Raw genomic sequence first — 17,463 nt, forward strand, 5'->3', positions numbered from 1 at the left:
CACCGAACTTTTTAAAGTGGCAAAAATCTTAGACACTAAACCCATAACTTATCGTTTGCGTGATACCAAAGATGAAGATATTCTAGGCGGCTTTTATGACTATGAACTACAAAAGGTTAAAAATAATAGTGAAATCTATCAAATTGAAAAGATATTAAAGACTCGTACTCACAGGGGTAGGAAAGAGTTACTTGTTCGGTGGCTAGCATACAACTCTGATTTTGATTCTTCGATTGGTGTTGAAGATATTGACAATGCCCAATGATTTCTATGTAACATTTATGTCCAATGTTTCCGATCCTCTCTACAACGATTGGAATAGGACAAGTGATTTTTGGACAAAGCTCTCACCCACCATCGAATTTGACGGTGCGTATGAAGTGACTCTTGTCGACTGTATTTTCAAAAATACCTATTCCATCCTTAGAAAGGATCGTGTGTACGATATAAAAGTTATACCATTCGATTGGACACCCTTTGTTGACTATGAATGGGTTGAAGCACTTAAATCTAGCGAATATCCACATGCTAAATTGAAATATATTGAATACGATAATATAACAGATTTGTGTCGTACAATCAATAGAAAAATCTCATATCGTAGGAATGGTAAATTCCATTTTAATTATTCATTAGAACTCGATATGATTTACATTACCTCACCTGTTGACACTGAAATAATTATTCTCAATGATAATCTGAGAGACTTTCTTGGCTTTAAACAGAATATGATCAATGGGAAAAATTCTGGCACCGTTTACGAGATGGATCAAGTTATTTTTGCTGATTATCCACCTGATTTCGCCTCGGAATCTTGCATATTTCTCTATGCATCCTTTGTGGAAACATCGAGAGTCGGTAATTCAAATGTCCCCCTCCTACGTGTTCTTGAAGGAAAAACAGCTCATGCTTGTTCATCACTATAATATAAAGCATCTTCAGTATGATCCTGTAAACACTTCGTATTTGGAACTCTGTCAGTTAACACTAAGAAGTGAATTGGGTGATCCTCTAGCAATAACAAAAGGCTTAGCAGTGATTACATGTCATTTTCGACCCATTGTTGGCGACAGCACAATCACCGAAAATTAAGAAAATGAAAATTCAATTTATCTGTCCCGATATCGAGTGTTATGTTGGTGCTCTGAGTGCCCGTCAAATAAACGATGAATCGGCCTGCTACCAGGATCTTACAAAGAGATCTGGTAAGGATCTTGGTATCTGGTGTACCAGATTATTTTGTTCTGCACTACCCCTTGCCAGAAAATATCTTGTACCCGCTGCATCAAATTTTGCTGCCTTAACACTACAGGACTAGGGGTCGGGCAGGAATTTCAAGGAGAGTGTTAAAGGAAAATATTAGATCTTCAGCAAGAGCCGTTGGTGAGCAATTAAAATCTCGGCAAAATGGGGAGGGATTGATAAGGATGCGTGCACATCATTTGCTTATCAGTCTCCACCCAAGCAGAAAGCAAAGGATATCACCAAGGACAGTGAGGAATAAAACAAGGAAAGGCAATCTGCAGAAAAAGAAGAACATTGTTAGATCAACGATGGATTTTCTCTCTTAAGATGACTTATCTCCCCAAAAAGGAAGGATACCCAAAAATTAGGTCTTCATTGAATATATTAAATGCTAAAAATGTTTATGTCAGTGTCAAGTATGGCTAATATGAACAATTTAACCCCCAACAATCCTTCTCGGAGAATATAAAATTTCAAATATTTTCCAATGAAGACTATTTCATTGATTTGTCATCAACATTTATTGATTTAAATGTTGCGGTGAAGAAAAAGTCAGATAATACAACTCCAACTGCTGTCGATGGTCTCTCCTATGAAAGCTGTATTCTACACAACCTATTCAAACAAATTAATGTATTTATTAATGGAAAATTGGTGAGTACTAGCAATAATTTATCCAACTATTCAAGCTACATACAATTTATGATGATGACACCAAAGGCGTATAAGGAGTTGAGAGGACAATCATTGGGCTATGAATATAGATCAGGTGTTGATACTAATGGTGAGTTAACTGCTGCAGTGACACAAGAGCATCATCTATTTGGAAAATTAAATCATGAGATATTCAATATATCACAATGGTTACCCCCCAATGTCAAGATTGACATAAAGTTGCAGCTGGCCCCATCGAATTTCATTTTGAGAAAAACACTTCCTGTAGCACCCGATGCAAATGTCAATATCACATCGGCAATTCTCCACGTCTGAAAACAACAAGTTATGAGCTCTGTTGCATTGGCAGTGGAAAAGCTAAGAGCCTATTGCAACATTATTAAACTTCTTGTCTCAAATACGATCACCAATCAACTTCACATTGCCACAGACTCTCGTAGCTATAGCGATTCATCATTTATCAATGGACAAATTCCAACAAAATTAACTTTGGTCTTTGTGAAGAGTGGCAGTGCCGTTGGATCCTGGACTGCATCTCTCCATGATTTTGATCTTTTGGGTCTATCTAGCCTTGTGTGCAAAGTGAATGGTATTCCACTGTACACTCTGTCATTTGATAACAAATCCTATAGAACTCTGTATGAGTTGACCATGCAATCCCTATATCATGATTCTCAGTTATTTGAAAATGGAAAAACCGATTCAATGTTTTCAAAAAATCATGGGGTAACTGTTTTGGACTTGTCGGGGACTCAGGATATGAGCATAGTACGAACAGGGAATGTACGTTTAGAGTGTAAATTTGCCGACGCTTTGACTGAGAGTATCACGCTAATATCATTGAGTCAATTTGAAACCTAATGGGAAATCACAACCAAAGGCCGTGTTCCATTGGACTAAGTATCATGAGCACATCCAAAATAATCAATGTTAGTAGTAGGAACTTTCATATGACTTTATAAAACCTCTCTCGTAGACTATCAAACTTTATTGAAAAAATTCCAAGTGTTCACGAGGCCCTAAACACTGTCGATAGTAGTTCTTCGAATTAGAATAACGGTCTGTGGCTATGTATCTTTCAAACAGTGAGGAATATTGAATTGTTCGATCCTCTTGGTCTATCGTATAAATTCTACACTCAATACATCAGCAGCTTTATTGAAAGCAGTCGAGAAACCATTATTCAAAATCAACGAAGAGTACAGGATTTAACGACTAAGACATGTGGCCTTCATGTACTACTCTTTTTCATGTTCAGATGTCGTGGCTACACCTACAAACAGTTTCTCGACATCTTTGTTGTCTTATTTTAATTGAACGATTTTCTAGTGAAAAATATTCTTGCAAACGTATTTAATATTGATTTTAGTGCCCTGCGAATAAAATGTTCTCGAAATGTATTTGAAATTGGTTGTTAATAAATGATAAGAAATTTATATACACAATAAAACGATTTTTCTGCTCTTTAGATTTCTTCTACTACTAGGTATAGGTATTTGTCGACAACAACTAATGTAGGTAGATTATCTGAATTCACAACGTACTGATCCTGCTGTACTCAATGTCAGGGTCACATTTTCTACTGTAGAGTGCCAGTTCACTCTTGTCAAATCTCTTTATATAGTCAATAATACTATTCTTATTCATTCTATAGAATTCAAATGTTTCAATTTGCTTATTTGAAGCAATTTCACAAACAGTGTCCTCAAGTGTCAAATCACATTCCGTCACAGCCAAATAAAAATCAGTGGGCTTATAATCATAACACCCATAGTCTTCACAACGATGACGTAGAAACCATATTCTTTTGTTGTTCCAACATTTGAATCGCTGACCCAGCTCCTCCTCCCAGAACAATTTGAAACCACGATGATACCAATCTCGTAGCAATAAACTAAAATCACGCTTAGGATTCTTTCCAATCACCGGGGTATTTTCCCGGTATTTTCAATACCGGGATATGTATTCTCCCACTGATTACATTTATCATAATGGCAATTGGAGCATAGGTGCCCTCTAGGATGAGAGTCACACACCTCTTCAAGACAGGAATTACCATCTATAATTTGTACAGCATATCCTCTATGGAATTTACACAGGTTTCATAATCTACACTTTTCATCATACTCATCAATCATTGTGCATTTCTCACATGATGACCAGCTGCCCAGTGTATACATACATAATGGGCATGTATGGAACATTTTTTCATGTGTTGACACTCTCACTGCCACAATGAAACTGAGCTACCAACAACAAAAAATTGTCTGAGATAGAGAGAGGAGTAAATCATCCTTGAACGGCATCTTTCTCATGAAAAAAGTCCTAAATTTCTAAACTAATGTTTAAAAGCATATCCACAATATCATTTAGCCGTGTCATGATCAATATATCCAAAAATTGTATAAATGCATTTGGACCACGACGTAGAAGCTTCATACAATAGTCTAATGATGGAGAATCACTTTTCATTGTATCGAAAAGTATTCCAGGAGAAAATATCTTCCTTTGAATAGACAGCTCTAGAAAATCAGCATCTAGAATCAAAAATTTTTCTATATGAACTATATTCCTCATGAATAACTCTATTTCAAATCTATCCATTTTTTTTTTAGTCCCAAAACTCTCACAGGCAGCTTCTGACTGACCAGAATTTTTCTACTCTAAAAAATATGAACTAGTCTTCAATAGAAAGAAAAATACCTTTGGTTTAGAAACAATTTTATTGAGCATAATTACAACAATAATAATATTCACTGATGCATTTTGTTCTCATCAATATATTTCGATAGCACATCTAATGCTGACCGAAGTTTATTTATATGGAGAATATTCACTTTTCCAGCAAAACATAGCTGTTCGACTTGCTTAAATTTGCTTAATGATATCACGTATTTAGGATACATATTGTCCCATTCAAGGCATATCTACAGCCTCCGGCTATTTCCAGAGCCACAATTGGTACTCGTATATTATTGCTGCTGCTGTCGGCTCCATCATTAATCTCCAATAATGTAAATACACCACTCATTTTTCTCTACTAATATCCTCTCAAATAAAATATTCTCTCTGAATTCAATTCTCTTACTAATATGAATTGTAAAGAAAACCATTCCTTTTATTCAAATCCTATCAGTAATCAAGTTATCGCATATGGAGTAACCTCCGCTCTCTGATTGGCTCCTAAGAAACGGATGTTTACTCAAAAACCAGTCTGATTGAGTTATATAATTACGACCATACTCTCAAAACATTTTTGACCACATTATACCTTGCCAACTTTAAAAAAGAAAGAAAAAAAAAGTCAAATTGTGTGAGGGAGTTCTGACTCTCTTTGAAAAGGTGTAGAGGCGTACGCAAATAGTATGGAAATTCCTAGGGGCGTACGTAAATCCAGACGAGGCATACTACTGGTGACCTTGTACTTGACAAAATTGGTCGTAATGGTAGGTTAGGCTTATGAATTTTTGGAAATCAATATAATTTAGGGCACAAGGAACTGCGTGGCAGGCTTTTGTAATTAAGTGGCTGTGCTATTTTTCCTTCATAGCTTAGACACTTTAATTCGTTCTTAAACTTGCACTCAAAAGAGTCTGTCGGATTATAAAATAGGTTCTATTGGGTTTTTTCATATTTTAGTAAACTTTTTAATATTGGTTCGTAGTCCTCAATATTCATGACAACTTAAGTATTCTTCTTTCTGCTTCTGCTGAGGAAGCGGAGCAATCGTTTTTTAAGTTCTTTAGATATATCATATCTTTGATGGTCGTACTAGGATGTTCTAGTTTCAAAACAAAATTAGATAGGGTTTTTACGGTAAGCTAACATCTTTTATTAGATTTGCGTTTTTATGCAAAGATGTTTCTATTGAAGAGATAATGTCTTCCACGGGGACTTTATTCGGTTTAACACAAAATTTCAGACCCTTTTCAAGCACTGATTGTTCTTGTATCGTTAAAGTTCTTGATGAAAAATTAACCACACCGGGTCCAAGAATTGACGAAGGTATTACCGCATTATTTGTTGATAGTTTCGAAAACTTTTTTAGCAATTTGTCTCTGGAAAGGCAAAAGTCATGATTGATGTGATTTTTCCTGTTTAGAGAATAAAACAGAAGTCACTTAAACTACCCCTTTTTTATATAATATTTTCCAGGGAAAGTTTTTCTCTTACTAATAAAGATCTTTTTCGAATCTTATCCTTAATAATGTGATTTAAAGTCTTGAAATGTGAGCTTCGTTCAAACTTTTCTTCCTTGAAAGTTCCCAAATGTAAATTGAATTTTAGTGAAGGTGGCACAATTCTCATCTTCTTACATCGTAGAAGAAAATCCTGCTGGTTGATAACATTTGCATGTTTTTTAGGAGTGTGTATAAATTTATACACATTTTTGGTCAAATCATCCCCATAATCATCTGACCCTTTTGGTCAGATAATCTTCCCCTTTAAGTATTCTCTGGAAGTTTCAACTTAATCCCTACATCAATTCTTGAGATACGCTCTTTTGATAATGTGCAAGCACACGATGTCTTTTGATTTAGTTCAAACTTCCCCTCAATATTGTAAATGGAGTACTGTGGTAATAGAAGTAGTAGTAGCAGCAGTTGTGAAGTAGTTGTAGTAGTATTGATAGCATACAAATATTGTCTTTTTGGTCATCTCCCTTACCATTTCCTGAAAGTTCCAAATTAATATACTGAGTCATTCCTGAGTTACGCCCTTTTGACAATCCGTATACACATAAGACCACAAAACGCGTTTTGATATAGTTCAACACTCCATACAACATTCTTTGAAAAGCTCGCTTGAATTCCCTTTGTCTCTTTGTATAGTAAAGTTCAAGCATGCAAGGCCGTACCCAGGATTTTTTTTTCGGAGGGGGTTTTACTCATTTTTTTGGGGGGGGGGGGTGGGGGGGCTTACACAAAAAAAATAAAAAAAACACATTCAAAATTTGTTTATATCCATTTTTGTTACGTTTTTCCGAGTCAGACAAAAAATTTTTTTTTTTTTGGGGGGGGGGGTTCAAACCCCCTAACCCCCCCCCTGGATACGGCCTTGGAAGCATGCATACCTTTCTCAATAACATATACTATATGTAAACAATGAATGAATTGCCTAACTTACAGTCATTGCCCTGAGGACTTTAAGGAGGTTGACATCCCCAAAAACATAATTACTAGACCTTTCAAGAATGCTGAACAAAATAGCTCTCTTAAAATTTTTATTGTGTGTGTTTTGGGGAGTGATGGGCTTGGAGGGGGGCTGATTGCACTTCATTCTCTTTTGTTTCTTCAAAAGGGTACTAAGATTTCTGAGTTCCAATCAAATGAGCCCCATCAGAAAAAAAAGAAAGAATATTCTTCAAACATTTTCAAACATATTGGTATTTGACCATGCTGAACAAAATGGCTATCTCAAAATTTTTATCGGGTGACTTTGGGAAAAAATGAGCGTGTGAGGGGGCCTAGTTGCCCTCCATTTTTTTTTTGTCACTTAAAAAGGGCACTAGAACTTTTAATTTCCGTTCTGAGTGCATGTGCTAGTGGTTTAAAAGCATTGGAAGCATACTTCGATGGAAAACCCAACCCCTTTTCCAAAGTTAAAGTAAAGACTATGGATTGCGATACAAAACAGGCCAAACGTTCAACGACTAAGACCGGTAGCAGCGTTTATGCTGAGTTGGAAGCTGTTAAAAGGATTTTGGTTACTGTTGGCACTGGAGAAGACTCGGTACAAGATTCATATACTCCATCCACAACTTCGTTGTAAGGTTTTTGTCACGCGACTTGTTGAACTGGTTCATCAAAGGCTTCATAAATTCCAGTTGTTTGTCTAGGCTGTCAAAGGAGCCTCCGCAATTCATGAACGCAGACATTAAATTTGACAGCTCATCAAAAGTACTTTTTTCTTTGTCTGATTCAATGTAATACTGTTCAAGAGCATTCCAAACAGATCCCATGGTGTACTACTGCAGAGGTGAAGTAGTACATTAGGTTGATGGTAGTACATAAGACAAGTAATATCCCTAACTGTAGGCTAGGGTAGGCTATGCCAAATGTTAGATATACCCAGCATTTGGTATAGGGTATCCAAAATAGCAGATTTGCAGTAGATTGGCTTAAGGTGGTTTCAGTAACATCAAGACTAACATACCCTAAAAAATCCCTGATCTAACTTAGCCTAATTGCAATATAGGCCAAGTCTACATAGAAATGTCACAATATGTTCATCAGACAGTTTGAGATTAAAAATTCATTCTTAATTCCAACCTGGTCTTGAGTTTTCGTCTTCAAGCCTATTACTCATTTCCAGCAATCTGAAAGTTATTTAGCCTACCTGTCCAAGACATTACATAGTTCCATAAGGCAGGCATTAAGTGTCGTTCAGTTCCTATTCTTAGCTCTAACCACTAAAAGTACAGCTTTTCAATCACACTACCAACCTCAAGTTTAATCAGCAACAGAGTTCAAGAAATTGTTGTATTTATTGATAGTGCTTCCGGGATGTTAACCACGGCATACATGACATAAACATTTTTTTCAAACGCTAACAATCATTTAATCTTTCACAACTATATTGAAAGGCTGGCTTAATACAGGAAAATCTTTGAAGATGACCAGGGCAGGTTCTTGGCTTAGGATTTTTAAGGGGACTGTCACTGTCCCATTCTTATCAGCAGATAAACTGAAAATCAGTCAGCATTGTAAATACATTTTGAATTAAGAAAAAAAAAAAGAAAAAGAAGTTGATATTTGTTTGGAAAGTAAAGTTCATATTCGGATTGGGTGTTAAATTTTAGCATAAAAGATGTTTCACGTCATAATTTTGGAAAAATGAATTTTTGCATATATTTTTTGGACTGTACTTTTTCAAAAAACTCTACACGGCTTCACCAAACAATTTAAGCATTGAACTTTACGGCAATGTGAAGCTAAATACGAAAGGTAAATTCTGGAAAAGAATGAAAAACACAAAAACTATAGAAAGGTCCGAGATACGTGGTTTAGTTGAAAATGAACTTTGAATTTTGAGATTTTCAGGGAAAATTAATAAATATTAGCCTATAGCTCCTGGGCTACACAAGATATCGGAAAAAATTTAAATTATTCTATGAGAAGACTATATTAGGACTAAATTGAGATGTCGCACCGCTAAATCGGAGTGGTAGAACCTTAGAAAAAAAAATGAACAGTCTGTACACGTTTTATAGGCCTGAAAAGGGTGTTTTTTTGCTTTTACAAGATCAAGCCGTGATCTACAGCTTAGCCACCACCCATATTCAGATTGAGCGTAGTCGATATAGTCGGAAACTATTGTCAAACTGAGTGTGTCCTTCTGACCACCTCAACTCAGAAATAAACGAGATACGCTTTAGTGGCTCCCGGACTACATCCGTGATCTTTCTTCTGGCAAAAAATGCAAAATTCCACATTTTTCTAGATAGGGGCTTGAAACCTCTACAGTAGGGTTCTCTGATACGCTGAATATGATGGTGTGATTTTAATTAAGGTTCTATAACGTTTAGGGGGTCTTTCCACCTTTTTTTGAAAATCAGCCAAATTTTTTCAGGCGCGTAACTTTTGATGGGTAGCACTAAACTTGATGAAAAATATATATTTGTAATAAGCATTAAAATCTGATTCTTTTGATGTATCTATTGGTATCAAAAACCCGTTTTCTAGAGTTTCGGTTACCATTGAGCCGGGTTGCTCCTTACTTACAGTTCGTTACCACGAATTGTTTGATTAATCTAAAGATAAGTAGTTATGTACTAGGTACAAGTAATACATTTAATCAAACTACATTTAAAAATTTTTGCCTTTTCTGACTTTAAGAAATCAAAAATTATTAAAAATTTAAGAAATAAATATCATATACGCATATTAAACTGACAATCCACGGTAATTTTGCTTCAGTAAATTGCAAATTATGTTCTGGTCTTGAGAAGGCTTGGGGGTTGTCAGCCCTACTCATGTTAATTTTTGCTCGTTTTGAGTTTGACTCAGTTATTCATTGTAATTTCTGTTCGTTTTGGGTTTCATTTATTAATTGACGATTCTTGTGGTAGTTTTATACTTGAAAAATTATTTGACTTTATTTCTGCTCTTTTTTAGTTTAATGGAGCTCTTTACTTTTCTTTCCCAGCCCCCCATTGCACTTCCTGACTGAGGGCCACGAAACGGAGATCAGCACCACCGGTTTGGACCTTAAGGGTCTAGTGCCGTCATACTTACTTTTCCTTACTTTTTTTTTACTTTTCTTTGCAAAACTTGTTTTGTGGAAAACTAATTTCTGTTCGTTTTTTATTAACATAGTCTTTTTCATGGAAAAAAAATTAATATTTTGTATCTTCCCGATTTTTTCTCTATAAGAGTTTATAGTTTGGCTTGCTATTTATGTCGAAAAAAATTTTCACCTATTTTTACGCAAATTGTATTGTTTAATTGAATTTTACACTTCCTCAGGTTGACCTGAAAAATGAGACTTAACACCATTCACAAAAAATTCTATCTATGCTCTTTAATAACCAGGATACACTTACACTCTTTTGATTTATTTATGTTGTAAGAGCTGAAATATTAATAGTAGTAGCGCCGAGAATTTCAACTTAATACCCCCAGTCATTCTCGATACATTACTGCTGTGTCTTATTGGCAACCATACACACAGTGCCTATTGATTTAGTTTTATAGTAACATTTAGCTTTGAAGCATAATGGGCCATATACGTAATTGTGGGGGGGTTGACATACCCAAAATCCTAAAAGACATAGTTACTGGACCGTTCTACTATGCTGACCAAAATGGCTGTCTAAAATTTTTTGACTGGATGCGTTAAGAAAATGAAGGGGCTTGGAAGAAGGGCTTCTTGGCCTCCAATCTCTTGTAACTCTTGAAAAGGGCACTAGAACTTTTAATTTCCAAAAGAATCAGATCCTTAAAAGTTTCAATAATATTTCTAGCTATTATAGAGCGCCGCTTCCTATGATATAACTTATGTGCCCTTTTGAAAATCTGCATGTATATAATTTTTTTTTTTTTTTAATTTAAACTCCTAACTAAAAGTTCACTGAAAATTTCAAATTAATACTCGTAGCGTCATTAGTTGTAGCAGCTGTAGTGGTGGTATTAATAGTATACATGTAGTGCCTTCTGGCCAGTTGGTAATCCGCTGCAACTTACCCTTAAGTTAAAGGTCTAACAAGCTGTTCTTGAGATATTGCTTTGTAACCTTTTTGAAAATCTACATCCTTATAGTTCGTTTTGATTTAGTTCAAAATTTGCCTAAATATTCCGTGAAAGCTTCACCTTGAAAGCTCTTAGCTTGCGTAGTAGCAATAATTGTAGTAAAATTGCTAGCAGTATGCGCATAACACCTTTGGTTACTTCAACATCTCCTTCAACACACGTGAAAGTTTCAACTTAATACCATCAACCGTTCCGGAGGCATTTCTGATTCGTCCTCTTGACAAACTGTGGGGGAATAGTGTGTTTCTATTTAGTTCCACGCAGTTTCAATACTTCATTTTAATAGCAGCAGTAGTAGCGCCAGCAGTGATAGTAGTAGCAAAGGAATTAATAGTGGTAGCCTTAAGCTTAGTGGCAGTAGTAGAAGTAGAATTAGTAACAATAATAGCAGTAGTAGTAGTATGAGTAGAAGCATTAGCATGGAACTATTTTCTTTTGATTAGTTCAACATGCCCCACAACAAGCCCTGTTAGTTTTAAGTTCACACACCAAACTGTTCCTAAGATATTGCTGTTACGCCCTTTTGACAAACTGCAAACAGACGGCGTGATGTGATTTAGCTCAACTCCCTCCTCAAAACTCCTTGAAAATTTCACTTTCATACCCATTAGGCATAGTTGTAATAGTAGTCACAGTAATAATATTGGTATTACTAGTAGCAGTATTAACAGTAATAGCGGTAGTACTAGTACAAGCGGTAGTTTTAACATATTGCCTTTTGGTCAGTTGAAAAACACTCATCAAGTCTTGGAAGTTTCAACTTAATGCAATTAGCCATTGCTGTAACATTGCTGATATGTCCTTTTGATAATCTGCATATTCAAATACTTCTAGGATTTTTCATCATAATGCTCTTAGCCTTACAAGTAGTTAAAATAAAAGTAGCAGTTGAAATAGTAGTAGCAGTAGTAGTGAATGAAGCAGTGATAGTAGTAGCGTTTATATACGAAGTGCCGAAGTCCTAAAGACCAGGGCACTTTGTATCGAAGGAGTTGACGTAGATAGTTCGAAAAGGGCTCATTCGATTGGAAATTCGAGTGGCTAGTGCCCTTTTTAATAGTCTAAAGTGATTGGAAGGCAACTAACACCCCTTCCACACCCACCATTCCCCCAAACACATCCAATCAAAATTATGAGATAGCCATTTTGTTCAACGTAGTTGATTTCCCGATAGAAACTATGTTTTTGAGGAGCACACTCCCCCACAGCCCTCAGGGCAAGGGTTAAAATAAAAGTTCAAAATAGGGATAAAATCCTTTTTAATAGACAGTGTATAGAAATTCACAAAAATACCAGATATTTCGGTCACGTATACAGTGACCGTCATCAGTAGTGAAACTAAGCAAAAACAATTTAAAACAAAAGTTTTTATACGAAATCAAATAGAACTACATATTGTTTAATTCTCTAATTCTTTTCAAAGCAAAGGCGGAAGCTAGCCTCTTTGACCTTCTTGGATTCGGTTCATTAGCGTTCAATGGTATAACATTTGGACAGGGATCAACTACATTGGGTGAATTGACTTGACTTGACTTTATTTAACAAAAACATATACATAAATTTTGTACAAAGGAGAAGAGAGGAATCTGGTAATGTCTCCTTTATCAAACAGTAGGGGGGAAAAAATTACACTTCCCGCTAACATAGCTTCAGAAAGAAAAGAAAATTTGATAAGAACATAACAAGATTTAAAATAAATCTAAAGAAGAAATGAAAAAAAAAACATACATAACTTACCTATCGACTCACGTAGATAGGGATGGGATTTACTTAACAATTTATAAATAAATCAATAATACAATCTATCCCCGCTACTGTATGCTGAAAGGACCATCTCTTTCAATTTCTTTTTATGTATGTATAGTGATGGTGATTCACTTACTAATTCAAATAACTTATATTTATTCGCAATATGAGGAAGTTGATATCTTAAACTTAGTCTGGATCTCTCAATTTTAACAAACGGGAAAAGAAACTTAATCCTAGCTCTTGATAAATGGCTATGTTTATTTTCTACCAAAAGTTTCATACTATTGAAAAAATGATCTTTATTTTAGATTTTCAAAAACCATATGCCCAAATTAAGGTGCAAAATTTGTTGTAAATCCAGAATATCAAGAAATAGAAAAGATGCTTTAATTTCAGATAATTCCTCTGTCTTCCTAGGGTGTGCTAAAAAATGGTCCAGAATTCTTATTGATTTATTTTGAACAATTTGGAGTCCTCGTAAATGTGAAGGGAAAGTCAGCATCCAAACGCTCGGACAATACTGGAAATAACAATCAATTAATGAAAAATATAAAGTTCTAATGATTTGGTATGGAAATAGAAACTTTAATCTATGCAAACAACCGAGATTCCTGGACATTGTTGCTTTAAGTTTACTAATATGCGTCTTAAACGACAGAGTTGAATCAATATACATACCTAAATATCTAAATATATCCACTATTTTTATGGAGGAAACTCCAATAATAATAATTTGAAATGACACGCGCTTCACTGACCTTGAACTTCTCCTAAAAATCACAAATTCCGACTTCTCTAAATTAGGTATTAATCGGTTATCATGAAACCAAGAATTTACATTCAAAGCATCAGTCTCCAAGGACAATCGTAGGTCCTCCTCGTTGCCCGCCCTCAAACTACTTGCTGTATCATCCGCAAACAATATTGGTAACTCATCACCTGAAGGCATGCAATTTGGAAGATCATTTACATAAATCAAAAAAAGTATCGGCCCCAATACAGATCCCTGCGGTACCCCTATATTTTCTAACGGGAAAATATGAGATGATTCTTCACAAACTTGGACTTTAAAACTTCTTTCAGATAAATATGATCTCATTAAATCTAGAGCTATTTCACGGATTCCTATATTTTCCAGCTTATCAAAAAGAATTGCATGATCTATTGTATCAAAAGCTTTTTTTATGTCAATAAATATAGTTGCCGCCAAATAACTATCATCCATAGCCTCTGATAGTAGTATGTTAACTTATACTTTGCATGCCCCAATAGCAATCTCCGTGTTATTTGCATGCCCCTATAAGAATTCCACATTCCATGGCACCTTTCCATGGCATGATTACCAGACTGGTTATTTGGCAGTGTATAATATGGTCAAACATGTTTTGAGAGTATGGTCGTAATAATATTATGTGGCCAAACAGGTTTTCTTCTGTTTTTGTTGTCAATTGCACAATGAATGTACGTCATGAGTTCACGTGTACATTCTTAAGAAACTGGTATATTTAAAAAAAGGTAATGAGATTTGCGAATTGGAGTGTAGTCTTTCCGAAATTGATCCTATTAAGGTGGAGAAAAAAAGAAAAGGGTTTAGCATTTGCAAATACTTCAATTTGTTGTCAATTTAAAATAGTTTAGAAATAAAAAAATTTAACAAGATATGACTGAAAAGTGTTTTGGGGGAGATGGGGTGATTGCGTACTGTATAATACACATGTGATGTTTGGACAGTGTTGTCAATTTAAAATAGTTTAACGTTCCCTTCGTTCCCCCATTTCTGAGGGCAGGGGATGGGGGGGGTCAATTTTGGAGGTAAAACCAAAAATACCCAGAATCGAAAATAAACGGGATCTGCCTCAAGGGCAAGGCTCAGAGGCCCCTCCTGCCCCCATTTCTGAGGGCAGGGGAGGGGGGGCAATTTTGGAGGGGGAACAAAAATGCTCAGAATCGAAGATAATTTCCATTCGTCTTAGTTTTTTTTTAACGATGCTCCTTATTTCTAGTTGAAAATACTTATTTTTTAATTTAATTGGGAATGAAAAGTCAAACTCTAACATAAGGAACAAGATATTTTGGAGGGGGTAGCTAACTTCATATACGGGATAATTTCCATTAGTCTTATTTTTTAATGATGCTCCTTATTTCTAGTTGAAAATGCTTATTTTTTTTATTTAATTGGGAATGAAAAGTCAAAGTCTAACATAAAGAACAAGGTATTTCGGAGGGGGTAGCTAACTTCATATACGGGATAATTTCAATTCATCTTAGTTTTTAACGATGCTCCTTATTTCTAGTTGAAAATGCTTATTTTTTAATTTAATTGGGAATGAAAAGTCAAAGTCTAACATAAAGAACAATTTATTTCGGAGTGGGTAGCCAACTTCATCCACGTGATTATTTCCATTCGTCTTAGTTTTTAACGAAGCTCCTTATTTCTAGTTAAAAGTGCTTATTTTTTTAATTTAATTGGAATTAAAATTCAAATTTTAACATAAAGAACAAGGTATTTCGGAGGGGGTAGCTAACTTCATATACGGGATAATTTCCATTCGTCTTAGTTATTAACGATGCTCCTTATTCCTAGTTGAAAATGCTTATTTTTTAATTTAATTGGGAATGAAAAGTCAAATTCTAACATAAAGAACAAGGTATTTCGGAGGGGATAGCTAACTTCATATACGTTATAATTTCCATTCGTCTTAGTTTTTAACGATGCTCCTTATTTCTCGTTGAAAATGCTTATTTTTTAATTTAATTGGGAATGAAAAGTCAAATTCTAACATAAAGAACAAGGTATTTCGGAGGGGATAGCTAACTTCATATACGGGATAATTTCAATTCGTCTTAGTTTTTAACGATGCTCCTTATTTCTAGTTCAAAATGCTTATTTTTTAATTTAATTGGGAATGAAAAGTCAAATTCTAACATAAAGAACAAGCTATTTCGGAGGGGGTAGCCCACCACATATACGGGATAATTTCCATTCGTCTTAGTTTTTAACGATGCTCCTTATTTCTAGTTCAAAATGCTTATTTTTCAATTTAATTGGGAATGAAAAGTCAAATTCTAACATAAAGAACAAGGTATTTCAGAGGAGGTAGCTAACTTCATATACGAGATAATTTCCATTCGTCTTAATTTTTAACGATGCTCCTTATTCCTAGATGAAAATACTTATTTTTTAATTTAATTGGGAATAAAAAGTCAAAGTGCCAGAATGGTTGAAATTCACTAGCTCAGAAGTGGGGTCTTAGTCTACCAGCCAGAATGGTTGAAATACACTAGCTCAGAAGTGGGGTCTCAGTCCACAAGCAAGAATTTTTTAACTCCAAGATCACCGTTGTGTTGTCTTTGAAAACAAGCAATTAGTTTTTTACTCATAGATAAACTAAGTTTGGGAAAAGTCCACAATCAATTAGTTATAAAAGACTATATCAAATTCGTTTTTAATTTTACCACAATCCAGTCGTTTCTAACTCTAATCTAGAAGACGTGTTTTATAATACAAAAATAATGACTTGGGTTACGTATATCTATCCAACGTTTTGTCTCATTCGACACTCAGGCCTTTTGGATATCCACTAGCTCAGAAATGGGGTCTTAGTCCACCAGCCTGAATTGTTGAAATTCACTAGCTCAGAATTGGGGTCTTAGCCAGTGTTCAGATTGAAGCGTTAGAGTCCGACTTTCTGGGCTTTATTTGTCAGGGCCTGAATGCTAAGCGATGGACATGAGCTCGATTGGGACCCCATTGTGAAAATGGAAAACAAAAAACTAAAATATATTGTTGGTATGTGTGTAGAGCATGGCATGGTTACCGCTAGGGCAACAGTCTAACCGTTGACGGTTCTAGGAATCCGTGAATAAGTTCTAAGGCAAGAGCGGAAGTTGGGAAAAATTTTTGGAGGTGCCCACCTCACCTGCCCAGAGTCTCAGGCAAGTGACCCTAAATTTGAAAAAGTGGAAATTGGCTCAGATTTTCTAAACTGAGCTGAGACAATGAATACATACTATTTGGAAAGTGATTGGAGACGCTGGGCATCCGTGAACAAGTGCTAAATTGAGAGAGGAATTTGGGACAATATTTGGGGGTGCCCACCCGCCCAGAGTCTCCGGCAGGTGACCCAAAAATTTAAAAAACACACAGAGACGACAGACACAAAGAGACGAATCATACACAGAGAGGACAAACACACAGAAACGACAAATAGAGACGACACATGCACAGAGTTCATTTTGTATTTCTTTCGTTGAAATGCAAGAGTTGGAATATTTCAGTAGTGTTTTGATGTGCCTTACCTTATCACAGTTACATTCTCTTGATTTTTCAAAGTTCATTTTGAATTTCTGTCGTGAAATGCAAGAGTTGGAATATTTCAGTAGTGTTTTGTTATGGTTTATCTTGTCACAGTTACATTCTCTTTATTTTTTCAAAGTTTTTAAAAGTTCATTTTTAATTTCTTTCGTGAAATGCAAGAGTTGGAATATTTCAGTAGTGTTTTGTTATGGTTTACCTTGTCACAGTTACATTCTCTTGATTTTT

This window comes from Artemia sp. Qi Xiang Cuo, chromosome 17 (genome assembly GCF_049724085.1).
Source record: "Artemia sp. Qi Xiang Cuo chromosome 17, ASM4972408v1, whole genome shotgun sequence".
NCBI lineage: Eukaryota > Metazoa > Arthropoda > Branchiopoda > Anostraca > Artemiidae > Artemia > Artemia sp. Qi Xiang Cuo.